At 44.8% G+C, this 14,453-nt stretch overlaps 1 protein-coding gene and 1 non-coding gene across 3 annotated transcripts in view; both read right to left on the bottom strand.

Moving 5' to 3' along the window:
* The window catches only part of LOC131260986 (M-phase inducer phosphatase-like), a 115,325-nt gene that overhangs the window by 59,979 nt on the left and 40,893 nt on the right, over window positions 1–14,453 (bottom strand). The gene's annotated exons all lie outside the window — the stretch shown is intronic.
* Trnav-aac (transfer RNA valine (anticodon AAC)) lies at window positions 11,423–11,495 on the bottom strand. The gene has a single exon. It is a non-coding gene; the product is annotated as a tRNA-Val (tRNA).

Raw genomic sequence — 14,453 nt, 5'->3', positions numbered from 1 at the left:
ACCACAACACGCTCAAAGGAGTTGCACCGATCGACTCCCTACCAGCGTTGGTTTTATTTGATTTCATTGGAACTCCGCGTCCTAGGACAAGACGAAGGTTTTTGTAGGCAGTCAAAATTCTCCCACCGTGAAGTGTGAAGAGAAACGGTTTGCCATCGAACGCCGGGGCGGTGTTTTCTTTCCTGCTTTATTTTCCCTCCCGTTTACCAATATCAAATATTTTCCTTAAGCACATCACCTCACGGCGCTGGGTTGGATTTGGTTTGGTATCCTTTCAATATTTACTTCTCTCCAGTCATCAATTGAGAAGGTTATTTTTAAATTCTGGGGTCACTAGTTTCGTATTTTACTTGGGTTCGAATAGAAGGAACCTGCGGGAAAGAAGACAGTTTTGGCGCCTTTTTTCCTTGTTTGATTGAAAAAGAACCGCGAAAAGGATGGTTTTAACGCTTTCATGGAAGGGAATCGTTAGGTCCGGTGGGAAACTATAGGAATGTGGTAGATAAAGTTTTTACTCTGGAATAGTTATTATATGGAAAATTGTAACTGAAATACGAAAGGCAAACGAGTAGGTTGCATTCTTTTGAGTTTTTTCAATGTATCCAAAGGAGGTGTATAGAAGATCTCTCCACTGCGTAGTACAACATCAACCGTTGTAATAACAGTAAAACATAGTTTTAATTTCATTCATTTCACTTGCATGTCAACCATTGTGAAAGTGTCTTTTGCACCGCAGGCTTCTCAGCCATTATTTCCAAACTAAATGAGCAAAAAATGTAATTCAGTCAGAATTTAGAAAGTAAAAAACTCCGACGTTCAATACAATGGACAAAACAATAACTAAAGATCAGCTGTCGAGAACTATATCCTTCGAGCAAATAACAGGAGTAACAACTAATGGAGAAAAAATCGGGTGCCATCGAGCGAAAACCTCACCCAATTACAGCCGCTTGCCCTAATCTGCAGCAAACAAAAATCCCTCCGGGGTGGTTCCCATCGTTTTAACCCTTTGCGGCGACGTCTCCACTCGACGGCGAAGACGACGGCCGCGTTTCGACAAACGAAGAGCAAACACCACTCCACGCATTGATTTATGCGCGCGCCGCGCTATAATCCTTTTCTTCCGTGTTTGTGTTTATGTGCAAAAAAACCGACGGAATCAACATAGGAAATCCATTCAAAAAGGATAGAACAAAAATGTTACAAAATTGTGCTTTTTTTTTCGCGCATACGACCTCCTTTTAATCGCAGGAAATGTTCAAGTACTGTTTGAGGTTATGTTACGTATCAGCTGTGGGGAAGAGGAGCAAAGCCTTTTCCGTCAGCTTACTGTTGCGAAGCACAGAAGTAAAGGGTTTTAGGTGATGGTTTGTTACACGTTTTTTGATGCGTTTACTGTTTTTTCCTTCGGCAACATCACTTACTTTCGCTTTCCCTATCCAACAAAAGTTCCTATGCGAAGGATATTACACTGCACTTACAACACTTCGTGCTATTGTTTGGCGTGACAGGAGAAAAGTGTCGATTTCTACGCGCTCCAACGGGCGGATGATTCCGAGCGGAGCAAAACATAAAAACTATGTAAAATAAAGCAACCGCTGTGAGCGCAAAGAAAACAGCGTGAGTTAGTTCTTAATTAAGATTTCAATATATCCGCTCTGCATTGCCTTGGTGTAAGCGCAGCACGATCCTGTGTGAGAACGTATGCTAATTGAATACGTGCTAGAAGCGGGATGCAAAGAAAAACACAGCATTTCACAAATGTTAATAATTTTTTGCTTAAGGCTGTTATTGTTGCTCTTTGTTGCACAATGTAGCGTCACAGCTAGTTTCCTTCCTTTCCTCGTACAGTTCGGTGTTATTGAACAAGTTGGTAAATTGGACAGCTTGAAAAGTGAAAATAACAACAGGAGGAAAATTGATGGCGCGTCGGGTGAGAAAGATAAAAAAAACCCTAGAAGAGAAATAAATTATGAAAAATCATAAAGCAACACGCAAAAACTTGCATCAGATGCGTCCTTTGTACCGGGCGCAAACCACGGAGACAGGAAGGAAATGTAATGAAGACGATTTAATAAGCAGAATACGACCCCGGTGAAGAGGGATGGCACTACCACGCACAGGGTAAACAAAAAGAAGCGGGAAAGGGTTTGGCCATGTTAAACGACTCGCAACCGCGCATCCGGAACATCATCGCCGGGAAGAGGAGCGGAAATGTTAAAATCTAGAGGTCGTTATCCATCCATCGGAGGAAGAGCTTCAGGGTGCAGGGGCGCCACGCATCAGGAAGTACAAACAATAGGTTTTAAAGCATTTCGGTTTGCCAACAGTAGAATAGTACACATGACTACGTGTGCTATCACTGCAAAGGACGTCATTAGGGAGTTCCAAGATATTGAAGCAAAAGACATGTTTACTGACGACGTTTTTGTACCTTCGCTCAGAGTTGCAACCATGAACACACCCACTCGTAGCTGATCGTATAACAAATAATGAACAATTTTATTTCACAAGAACTTGATGGACAAACACGCCTTATACCAATGTAATCACCAAAAAATCCCAAAAGTTCGTTAGTAGGTAGTAGTAGCAATTATTTTTCCTCTCTAAATGATGATCCTCAAAACCGTTGGTATAATCTGCTACCGTTGTTACAAGTGCAAAGTAAAACAGGCAAAGAACTAGAGCCAATACGCCTATTTCCAAGATTCTCGGTTTTGCAGGAAAAAAAATACAAACATTTAATAGAGTTTCATCATTTTTTTTGTTCAATTTACCCTGTCACCTGCTACGAGACGAAGGCATAATTCTTACGGCCTTATTCTTGGTGCCATTTCGGTTCACACCCAGAAACATCCCACCGCATGATCACGAACGATCTCGAGAGAGCCGGTCACAGTGACCACATACTAGCTTATAAACGGGTGGAAAAAGTGGTTCGCGCATCGTAAAAAGAATGTCCTTCGCTAAACGGTAGGACAACGAGCTTTGCTTTTGAGGTATGTATTTTCGTGCCTCCATACTTCACTTTGCTTTGTTGTTCCATCGCTTTTGTTCCTTTTCAGAAACGGGCTGAGGTTGATTTGGTTGCCTACCTGTCGCGGAGGAAAATTCCTTAACCGAAGAGAACGATTGTTTTCGAGCCACCGTTTGAACCTTACCGCCTGACAAAAGGACATGCAAACATGTGTGCATGGCACTGCAAAGCTTCCTAACTGTCACATTTGCGTTCCCACTTGCTCTAATGTTGTTGGATCGTCACTGTTGAGGACTTTACGCAGAATTGAACTATCTTTCCCATCCAGGGTAATGTTTTTCATTAAATTTTGCAATTTTTTAAACCTAGCTTCCATGGTACGGCATCGTACGGAAAAAAGAAAGCACATAAAAAAGATTCAGACATGCAAATACGAAGCGCATCCGAAAATCTTTATCACCTGAAGTTGACCAGCCAGGGGTCATTATTGGCAAGTTATCATTGTTGCCATTTTCAGCTAGGACGAGGAAGAGGGAAAGGAACCTTTGTTAATACCAGAACATCCCAGCTCTAACCTGATGCGCACCATTATGCGCAGGAGAATATTTGCAAAATGCATTAACGCTGTTTGGCCAGTGCCTCGAAACCGCACGTAAACGACAGGATTCATCTTTCCCATGGACCTATTCACTTTTCGTTTTTTGTTTTTTGCTCGCTCGGACACACCGCAGGACACGTTTGTTTGGCTCGGACATTGTCCACCATTTTTAAAGGACACCTTCATTCTCCAACCTTAACGAGCGCCTACGGGTCGGACAAACAGAAATTAAATGACATACGATCTCATCGGACATTTAAAAATGGCTGGACATTGGCCGTTTTGTGTTGCACCGTGAAACCAGCGTACCGCATGAACAACAATACTTCAAATGTTCAGGTACTCAAAAAGCGTTTTGTTTTAAATGAGAGGAATTCAACTGTGCAAACACCGTAAGATCTCAATTTCAAACAAGCACAAGTAAGAGTTCGGAAGTAAAAACACATGCACAATGCAACCAAATTGATTATTACCGGTTTAAAGAATGATAGTCAAATTGATTTGTAGTAAGTAAAGACCATGGAATTATATTATACTTCCAATCCTAATTCTGCTGCTAAGCATGATTTCAAGTTTGTTAAATGAATCAAATAAACAAGTATATAAACTTTTATGGAAATCAAAACATAAAATTTGCGTGCATCACACCATCCCATTATGCAACGCGGACTTCAGTCTTGAAGCTTAAAAAGGGAAAAAAGCATCTCTTCCATCAGATAAGAACCCAGCAATCCATTACGATCATCAATATCCTTCGTGGTTTTAAGAAAAATGACTGCTCATTTTAACAGACAATCAATATTATCGTACTGAGGTTTATCCTCCGTACAGTGGTTTTCAATCATAGTCAGGATTCTATCAAAAATCGTTGAAATATTGAAGTTATTATGGATATTGTTACAAACAAAGATTTGTTTTACGAGATAGTACATTAGAAGTATTTCTACTTGATTTCAATCTTAAAACAATCAAAATATATTTAAATTTCTAAAGATTGTCACCCTTAGAAAAGCTTTAATCGCCTTAATGCATGAAAAATCCTCCGATACATAGCGTCTGCGCTTTGTACTTTAATACTTGCAATGTTTTATGTTGACACGGGGTGAAGTAAACGAAAATGCTTATGAAGCCGCTTCTTGGTCCGGACAGGTTCTCGTGCTTCTCATCGCTTCCCACGCGGTGAGGGACATTTTGCATCTTGCCTCTGCTACCGAAAGAAGTGTCTCCCAGGCACTTCGTTTTGCATCCCACTGCGCACGACACAACCACTTAAACCCTAAGTTGATTAATGTTGGTTGTGCAAAACGGCAGACGAAGCTCGTCGTTCCCAGGCATCCTTGTTTCGGCAATCGTTCCGACAGCATTTCCTCCTTCCCAGCCAGTGGCAGGACGGCCAGTGCCAAAACGATACCGGAGATTCTCGCACTCCAGGGCTGACCAACGTTTCAAGTGCGCTTCATTCATTAGCCTTCGAGTGTGACTTTTCTTTCGCAGCGCTCGGCAGAAGCAACCCCTGAAGCCCTAAGTGTCCTATTACACTGGTATTGATTGAAATACATTGGATAATTGGTGAAACCGAGGACCGAGGCTCACAATGGTCAGATCCCGGCTTTCCGGCACAGTCGCCAGTCTCGGTCCGGGGCTCGGCGACTATTTCTCCGGAATTGGCAGGGACTAGGCAACCCTAGCCGGAGCAACCCTGCTGCCCGTGCCCATCCCGGTCCCTGCTGGCCGTTGCTCCTTTCACACCAAACAGACTCTCCGGGACATCCAGTCCCGGACCTGTACCACTCACAGTAAAATGATCATTGCATAATGAGAAAAGAGTGCTCAAGGAGCAGCATTTTCGGTTCATTCTTTCTCCCGGACATCATGCGTCGATTTCGGTATCGTGTTTTTGTTATCCTCTGGCCTGATCTCTTTGCAGTGCGGGGGCGCAAGAAAGGACGGCCGGGAGAAAAAAAAACATTGAACAAGCACACAAAAAGTGAACAACCAAGAACCTCGCCTGTCCTACAAGATCTTGGACAGCCAGGATGGACGCAGGAACATGTGACCCGTCGCTTAGCTCTTTTGCGACCAAGGACAATGGGCGCGGCTTGACCGAGGGGCCCCTGATGCGAAAAAATAGAAATTGTGTGCGATATCAGTTTACGGTTTCACAACCGGCAAACGGCGACGTAACATTTTCTCATGACCTTTTTTACGCATTTTTAGCACTTTGCTGGCTGCCTTTCGGAGGTCCTACGCTGGACCCGTGGCCAATAGACTCTCTCACAGGGCCGACGGGAAGGCACGAAAAATAATGGAAAAGACAGTAGTCCAGATAGCACAAAAAGGCGCAGGCTATAATTTAAGGCTTTGCGAGCACAATTATCAACAGTGCATCAAAAGGTTTTCAATTTGTGGAACTGGTTAGTTTGGACAATCTAAAGCCCAGGATTTCTGAACAAGAAGGTATGGCAAACTATCGCATATCACACTGGAAAGGGAAAAGCTGGGCTTCAAAGTGTATTTTTGTATAAACCACGATCAATTACCGCGTCATTAGCAACGCGACGGTGTGATCAATTCCAATGCATTTTCTAACCCAAATATTCCATCCCATGAACCTAACCAGTTTCCCAATCAACGACTAAAAGGCGCCGAATGTTTATACGACTTGAATGCTTGTGCTGCGTGTTGCTACGAAAAGCGGCCGATAAAAATAACAATCGACGATCCTGCACGCCGAAACGATCCTCGCTGCATCCAGTGGGGCAAGCTTGTTTGGGATTTGATTGCAACCGAAACGAAAGTCTAATCGTCGCTCATCCTGGGGCGGAATTATTTACACACAATTTTACATCGCCGTAAAGTTTATTGGGGTGTTTTATGGCGCACAAACGTAACCCTAAAGCGCGCGTTAAAGCGAGGGTCCAAGAGAACAGATACGAGGAGAAATCTGTAGCTTCACGGATCGCAGGGTACGGTTGTGCGGAGGCGGTAGCTAAGGAAAGGTAAGCCACAAAGAAAAAACATCAACAACGAAATAGTCATAAAAAAACGTACGGAGGAAAATAAAACCGGTTTCAGGCGAAGCGAAGGATTCCCGCGCCAACCCCTAGGCTGGTGTCAAGCCTTTCAACAACCCGTTTTCGAAAGGATAAATAGGATTACACCGAACTCCAACGCAGGGCCGCTAGCGGTTACTGATTAAATTATTTACGCAGCGCATCCGCGCATTCCGTGTCTGAAGGGCATGAGAAGGAGGAACAAGTGGATCTGAGCCGAGCTAGGCGTAGGAAAAACATCATAGTTGGGCACACGTGTTCCGTGGAGTCGTGCGAGTTGTTGCGTTCGTGGGCAGAGATTTGACGCACCACAGTGCATGGAAAGGATGTTTTTCTTTTGATTCCCATTTTTCCCATTCCAATCCGTTCGGTATGGCTCACAGAAACCTTAAAAAATGAGCAACGCAAAGCGATACCGATCACTAACTTTTTTAATTACACCCAACACATTTAAAAGCATTAGGCTGGAATCGAGCAGCGTGTCTAGGATGCATTGGATGCGGTGGTGTCCTATTCGGGGGAAAAATGCAGATAAACCGAGGCCCGTGATCGTAGCCGCGGATCCCACCAGAAAGCGTCTCTTCTTGCCATCGAGAATGCATCGTCGTCGTCCCGGCTCGCCTAGGACAGGTACACAAAGGAAGCAAATGAAGGAAAATACCTACGAGAGAAACCTGTCCGTTCGATGATGATAAGTGAAATTGAAAACCCGCGGGGACGCGACCGAAAATTCGTGGGTCAAAGGATTGTACGCCGGCGCAAAGGATCATCCTTGCCTTACCCCATGTTGGGTCTGTTTTGGCCGGATGGACAACTGCGCTGGCTTTTGATGATCGTCGCTCGTCGCAGGAACGAGAATTGTAATTAGCCCTCGGGCATGATTCATGATAATCTGGACGCGACACAATACCCGACGTCGTCCGAAGCTGGACAGAACCTGTTTTGTCATCCAACGCTACGTTCACTCGGTCGGAGTATCCCCAAAAAGGCCGAAAACGACACAGCGCGTTTGAGAATGCGTCGTTAATGGGCTACATTTTTATGGGAATCTGTGCGTTTGGCTGGGATGCCGATTAGTGCCTGGAAGACTCCCACGGTTTCGAAAGGGGATTGCGTGAGAAAGTTTGTTCTCCACTTGTGGATAAGGATGACATATTGAAGTTACTTCCTTCATTATCCACTATTGCCCATTTGAAAATTAGAATACTTTCCATTTTACAACGTGCATTCAATCGAAAGATTTAATGTTTACAAACTATTAATACGTAAATATAGCTTTATACAAGTTAAATCCGTACAATGGTTTTAAACATAGTATACAACTTGAAACAGGAAAGTTGTAATTGTGCCAGGGCTTGCAATTGAAACTAAAAAAAACGAATATCCTTGAGCAAAACCAATATCCCACATGCAACTCTGCTTCCTTCTGTTTAGTTCTGTTGTGCCCCGAAACTACCCTTAACCTTGTGGCAAACCGTATGCGCAGAGGTTTTCTTTTAAGAATAAAAAAATTAGAGCAGAATGTCTTATGCCTTAGCTTAGAAAAAAACGATCTTTGGTAAAAATAAAGGACTCAAGCAGTTTTTGGTATTGGCCTAAGCCATGGCTTTCGCAGCATCTGTCCTGATCTCCCTGGCAACCGGTGACCCACATCTGGACCACGCACTACGAAAACAATCGCGTTGCTAAATTGCTTTCGGAAATAAGCTCAGCATCCAACCTTCGATGTTGCTCGGAATGCCACATCGGACGGCATCCTACCGGCTTCCTGTTATGCCTGCCGTGCTTGCTGCTAGCCGGAAAAAAAATTACGTAACCCCCCAGGCTAGGCGGCATCCTGCCACGCAGACGCTCGTAAACCCTTTTAACACGCAGAGGCTACTTCCGGATGATGGTCGCTTTTCTTAGCTATGCCCTTTACAGCGCATTTACATCGGATATGGCCATAGATACAAACAACCAACAGCAACGAAAAAACGAAAAGTCGAATTTGAATGGAAGATTGCCCGCCCTTCACGCGCTTACCTTCAGGGAATTCTGTTCAAGGTTGTTTATTGAGGCAATCAAACCAAACTGCCCCAGACCGACCGAATGGTACGATTGTTGCCGCTCAATCTTTCCGTTTTGGTCAGAATTCAAAGATGTTTTACAACACAGTAATTTACAGAAGAAAAAAAGTTTAACCAATTCCGTCATGACTTTAAACAGGACGGCTGATAAATTGTAATCGCCATACACATTGAACAAACTAAGCGACCACCAGCGATATTCTCCAATCAGAAGAAGAAAGTTTATGACTTGAAATTTACCCATCAAGCGATCGGTTGAACATGTTTCAAACAATACATTTGCTTTGGTGGTACCGGAAGATAAATAGATGCAAGTTGCCACGTAAGCTCACCATTACCGAAAGAAAGGGTTTCATACCGAATATATACAGCGTACTACTGGAATTCGAATAAGATTTAACGAACGCGTAGATGGGGAAAATCCTGGTACAGGAAGAAACAGATTTCATTCCAACAGGAAACTCCACAGGTATGCTTCGAGCGTTGGGCCAAAATGAAACGATGTGGAGGGTGGGGAACAGTGGTGCGTGAGATCGTGTGCGTTGGTTTGGTTATGAGAGGGGAAGAGACGAACAGTGTGTGTGCGTGTGCGTGTTTGAAGGGCTCAAAAAGGGCACAGGAAGACAGGTCCATCGACAAGTGGACAGGTACGCAGCAGCGGAGTGTGGGTGAGTGAGGGGTTAGAAGATTTTCTGGTAAGAAATTACTTTTCATTGCCACAAAAACCGCCGACCATCTCTCCAGCGGTACGGAGGAGGGGCAAGAGAGCAGAAGCTAAGAAAAACTGGTTTCTGAACGCTTATTAAGCCCGATTAATGAGTGTTCGTTTCGGGCGCGTCCGTCCGAAGGGCGAGCCCCACAAATCCTGCGCCGTGCGCGGGAACTTACTGCGATTGATCTGAGAAAGCACCAGCAGCAATGGGTGGTTTCCTAAAAATAAAACATAAGCATATCGCGGTCTCACGATGCTCGCGAGTGTGAGGTCCGACTTTCACCGCCTTCAATATTATAGGTACCTAAAATTGAGAATAAAAAAGAATACAAAATAATCATAAGTTACACAGATGTTCTTTTAGACACAAAGGTATACATTTTATAATTCTAAAGGAAAAAGCGAAGAGTGATTATCACGACACCGTCGGGAGTCCACTTGAGTTGAGAGGCGGGCGTGAAATCGCGATTATTGCATAATAGCATGAACCGTTCCCCGCATGACACGTAATGCTGGCCCGGGTACGCAGAAGAGTTACCACGGTACCTATCCCAGACGATTCAGGTGACAGCAGAGGGAAGAAAAGGATTCACCACGCGGTGGGACACCAAGCATACCTCGACGACCCAAGCCACAGAGACACAGAGCGAACCTCCTGATGTTTTATGGCGTATGTGCGATGCAAAGGGTTCGCCGTACCGATGGAGTCCCACCAACGGAACACCAAAGTGGCCAGTCTAACACCTTTCAAAGCACCGATCTACAAATCTAATATAAATGCACAGCCAGAGAAACAGTTGTAAAAGAATTATCATCTTTCACCTTTCACCGTGCATTCAACATAAGCGACATTGCGCTGGAAGTTCGTAATGACCAACAGCAAACAAAAGAACAAAACCATCGCATATACTGATTACAGACATAGCAACTGATGCCGGCGAAGCAAATCTGTACACGACGACGATGTCCGAAATATTACACGCCGCGGTGGAACATACATTCATTTCTCCAATTGTGGCTGGCGAAGGGTTGCCCTTGGGAAATTCTTTAGAAAATGAAGTAGACTACACCGGGTGGGGTTCGGATTGCAGTCGTACGATAGACGAAAAATAATAACGCACCACACGCGACAGGACATTCATTAAATCCACCTAGAGGCCCTGCGCCGGGATCCACTTAAAGATAAATAAGGAAATCAAAGGAAATGTTATAGAAAATATAATATTGTGACTAGATAAGTGTAAAATACATTAAATGGAATTTTCTTAAGCAAACACAACCTCGAGTAAGGCAAATCAATTCTAATTCTCCACATTTCCCAACCTAACGAGAAAAATAATCAAGAACATGATGTTTTATCGTGACACAATTTCCAGGTCCGTTTTTCCACACCCCTTCACACACAACCTGCGCCAAATCGAGGCCATACAGAGGTGATACCGGAGGCACAAAGGGTGGGCGCAGGCGGTCAGTCGGTTGCATGCGTTTCCGTTTGAATCGAACAGCTGAAGCCGTCCAGCATGATGCCTCCGGATAACTTAATTTCATTCCGGGAATCCACCAGAACTGGACACTATTCGGGCCGTCGCCAAACGCCGCCCGGACACGGGGATCCCTCGGCAGCCGGGAAGCCGCCAGTTCCGTTCCACCACGCCAAGGTCAGACACGGGAGAAGTGCGAGAATGTCATTTCGCTTTCGTTCTCAAACCAACGTTAGCACATTCCAGCCACGGTCTTCTGTAACGGACGATTGGAATGCAAACGTTTGGCGTCTAATGAAAACCGAACTCTCCTGCCGTATCAGCTGCATGCGCGCGCCATTTGCGCTGGGCCATGCGATACGGGTCGCTTTAAAAATAACCATTTCCGAATATGCATTTGACGCTCAACAAAACGGCTAGATGCAACAGCGGAAGTTTTGCAACGGGTTTTTTCCTTCCTTGATTGACCAGTGCCTAGAGCGTGCATAAAAACAAATGGATGAAAGAGCAAAACAAAAAGCGAAAAGTTTGATGTTTCCGCCCGGGATCGAACCGGGGGCCTTCCGCGTGTTAGGCGGATGTGATAACCACTACACCACGGAAACAGCTGATGACCGCTCGGTGACCGAACAGGTACCAAGGTTACAACTGTTTTGGAATGCTGAGATCAATTAGATTGTAACAAGAGATATTTGTAAAGCATCGCATATTTCCCATTCAGGCGAACAAATGAAATTCTTCGGAAAAATACCATTCACTCGATCGTTTAAGAGATACCAATTGACCACCTCCGAGATGCAACCGTCCGTTCCACAAACCCATTTCGGTGAGAAAATGGGACTTCTCGCCTGTTGATGAATGAAATAACACAGGGGACAAAAAAACACACGAGCTCTGGCAACAAAAGAGCGGCATTATGATAGAAGTGGGCCATTATCAAATTGCGAGCTGTTCGAAGGACCTTTGTAAAGACGGGCACCACAACACATTCCTTCCCAAAGGAACCCAGCCGCCGAATTGGAGAGCAGAGCAGGTTCTCCTTTTTCCCGGCGATGCTTTCCATTCATCTCGGAGCGACCGATTGCGAATGAAGTCCTGCGGAGGTCCCGCGATGCCGCCACGTCAGGCCCTTCTCTTCAATCGTTTCCTTACTTGTTCTCACAACTTCCAAGTGAGCTCGGAAGAAAAAAGCGATAGACACCCGGGACCTCTTCAGGCGGACCGAACGCCGAACGTTGATCCTTCCGAAAGGATCTTCGACGAAAAAAAAAAGAGCGATCTCCCTAGTTCTTGGCCTTCCTCTTCTGCACTGTCTCACGGCTTGTGTGTGGGGGGGTATGGAATTTGTAGATGCCGGTGTACATGCGGCCGTTTTACTTGGAAGGACACCCGAAAGCCCATAAAATCTCATATATTTCCACGCAAGGAATGCACCAAAACGGTCGGTACGTGCTGTCGGCGACTGGAGCCTTTCTACCCCATATTCCGGTGCGTGAAACACGAGTAAAAAACCCAAAGTTCTAAGCTACCCGAAATATTTTCCCACCACGCCAGGATTTACGGAACACAAAACCGGTATCCCACCAACATGGTTGGCTTGTTTCAACCATCTTCACTGTTGAACGTTGATCGATGAATAAACGAACAAAATTGCAACATGCAGCTCTCGAAGCGATTCCGATGCAAGAATGCAATAAACATTAGTATGGGTCCAACGTCCTACCGGTTGCCGCCAGGGTGCATAAACAAAGCATGTTACCGAGCCTTCTCTCTCAGCGGCCAGTTTTTAACAATCCGCAGCGCCGTCCCTCAGCCCGGCCGGCCAGAAAATGCCTCCGGACTCCGGCCGCACATCATCCTTTGTTGAATATTTTTGCATCGTGCACATAACGGTCAATGAGCATAAAACGATAAACGACAACGTATGCAGCTGATTAGCATGCAAATGTTACGACGCCTTAACCAACACACTGCCCTCCAATGCGCCAGAGCTCCACTGTTCTGCCTGGCAAATTGCACCCTAAAGCAGGACGAAGTAGGAAAATACATCCATCCACTACGAACGGTTCGAGCCATGAATCGCTGTGCATATTAACGCCAACGAAACGAGAAGCATTGTCCAGCACCAATTGGCATCGTGATATATCGCCTTCGGTGAAATGGTTCTTGTACCATTGCGCATAACATTGTGGCATCGGAAAGTAGATGGTTTGCAGTTTACTCCGGACTTCTGGATTTACTTCCCTGGGGCCAAGCACCACACTATTTGGACATTTGTTTCATCTTTCAATATGTTGTTTATATTACAACACCCGGTACTTAAATTGCCATATTTTAAACAGGAAATTTAAGACACACTCCTTGCCATTTAAATAGGATTTTAAACACTTGGCAAAAAAAAAATACACAAAGAGCAGACCGCACGCTGCAATACTAAACCTTACATAAATTATGTTTCAATCTCGCTATCTTGCGAGTTGCCCAAGCACGCCCGTCTGGTCTGCAATAAAACTGCCATGCCGCTGAAAAACGGGAATGATGCACATTTTCACTACCATAAAATTGTTTTTAAAGGTCCGACGCACCATCGTAAAACACTTCAACAAAAGAACCGGATGCGTTTTTTTTTCTTTTTAACTTTCGCCTGCAAATTTTGACGTTCGACGCCTATATTTGAACCTTTGCCAAAAGAATTGGACAAACGAAGAACTTGTCGGTTCTTTGGCTGGGCAGTAAACATAGGTTTGTGTTTGTTTTACTCATTGGTCCCTTTAAATATTCTTGGAAAGGACCCAATGGAATGTTTGCCGAATATTACACACACAAAATTGGAACCGAAGTGATCCGTTGAGATGAAAACAATAACATGATTTTTGAAGTCAGCTGACACCCAACCAGGTTTCTTCCAGGTATAGAGCACCAAAAGCTGTCAAAAATGCCAACCTTAAAAATGACAATGTTTTGCATAACGTCCTAATATCGCCAAGCAACGATCCAACTAAATATATAAATTAGGTACTGATTGGTTTCGGATGAAAGTCCATTTCCTGCTGGATATTGCGTAAACTGTGCCTTAGCTTCAGTCTGTCTACCTTAATTTGGTCGATTTTGTAGAATGTTCGCGTCCATCATGCCCTTTTCCTGCAACTCCGGATACAAAACCAGTTCAACTCGTTTTTAGTACATCCAGCAACGTTCATCCCAAACCCCGGTAGCAGTTACTCCATCAAAAGGGCATCCCACAAACAGACCTCGGTCGGGCATCCAGCATAAAAAACGTCCGGATCGTGATGGGCACGGAAGAGCGAAAGATAACATACAGACTCCACTTTCTCGCCATACCTTCCCAGCATCCCGTCTCCTCAGCGCACGTAACGTTCTCCAGGCTTCTGGGCAGGTTCACCAAGTTCACCGATTTCCTGTCATACTTGATATGTTTCATTTCGCTCGTCCATTCCTTTGATTCCTTTGGAAGCGGCAAGAAGATGCTGCCCCAGCTCTGATCCAGCGGAAAAGGTCCAAAAGGGCTTTTGCCATTGCCGTACCACTCTTTCAGCCCCACG

The sequence above is a fragment of the Anopheles coustani genome, chromosome 3, assembly GCF_943734705.1.
Source record: "Anopheles coustani chromosome 3, idAnoCousDA_361_x.2, whole genome shotgun sequence".
NCBI lineage: Eukaryota > Metazoa > Arthropoda > Insecta > Diptera > Culicidae > Anopheles > Anopheles coustani.
This window is presented reverse-complemented; position numbering and strand designations above follow the sequence as displayed.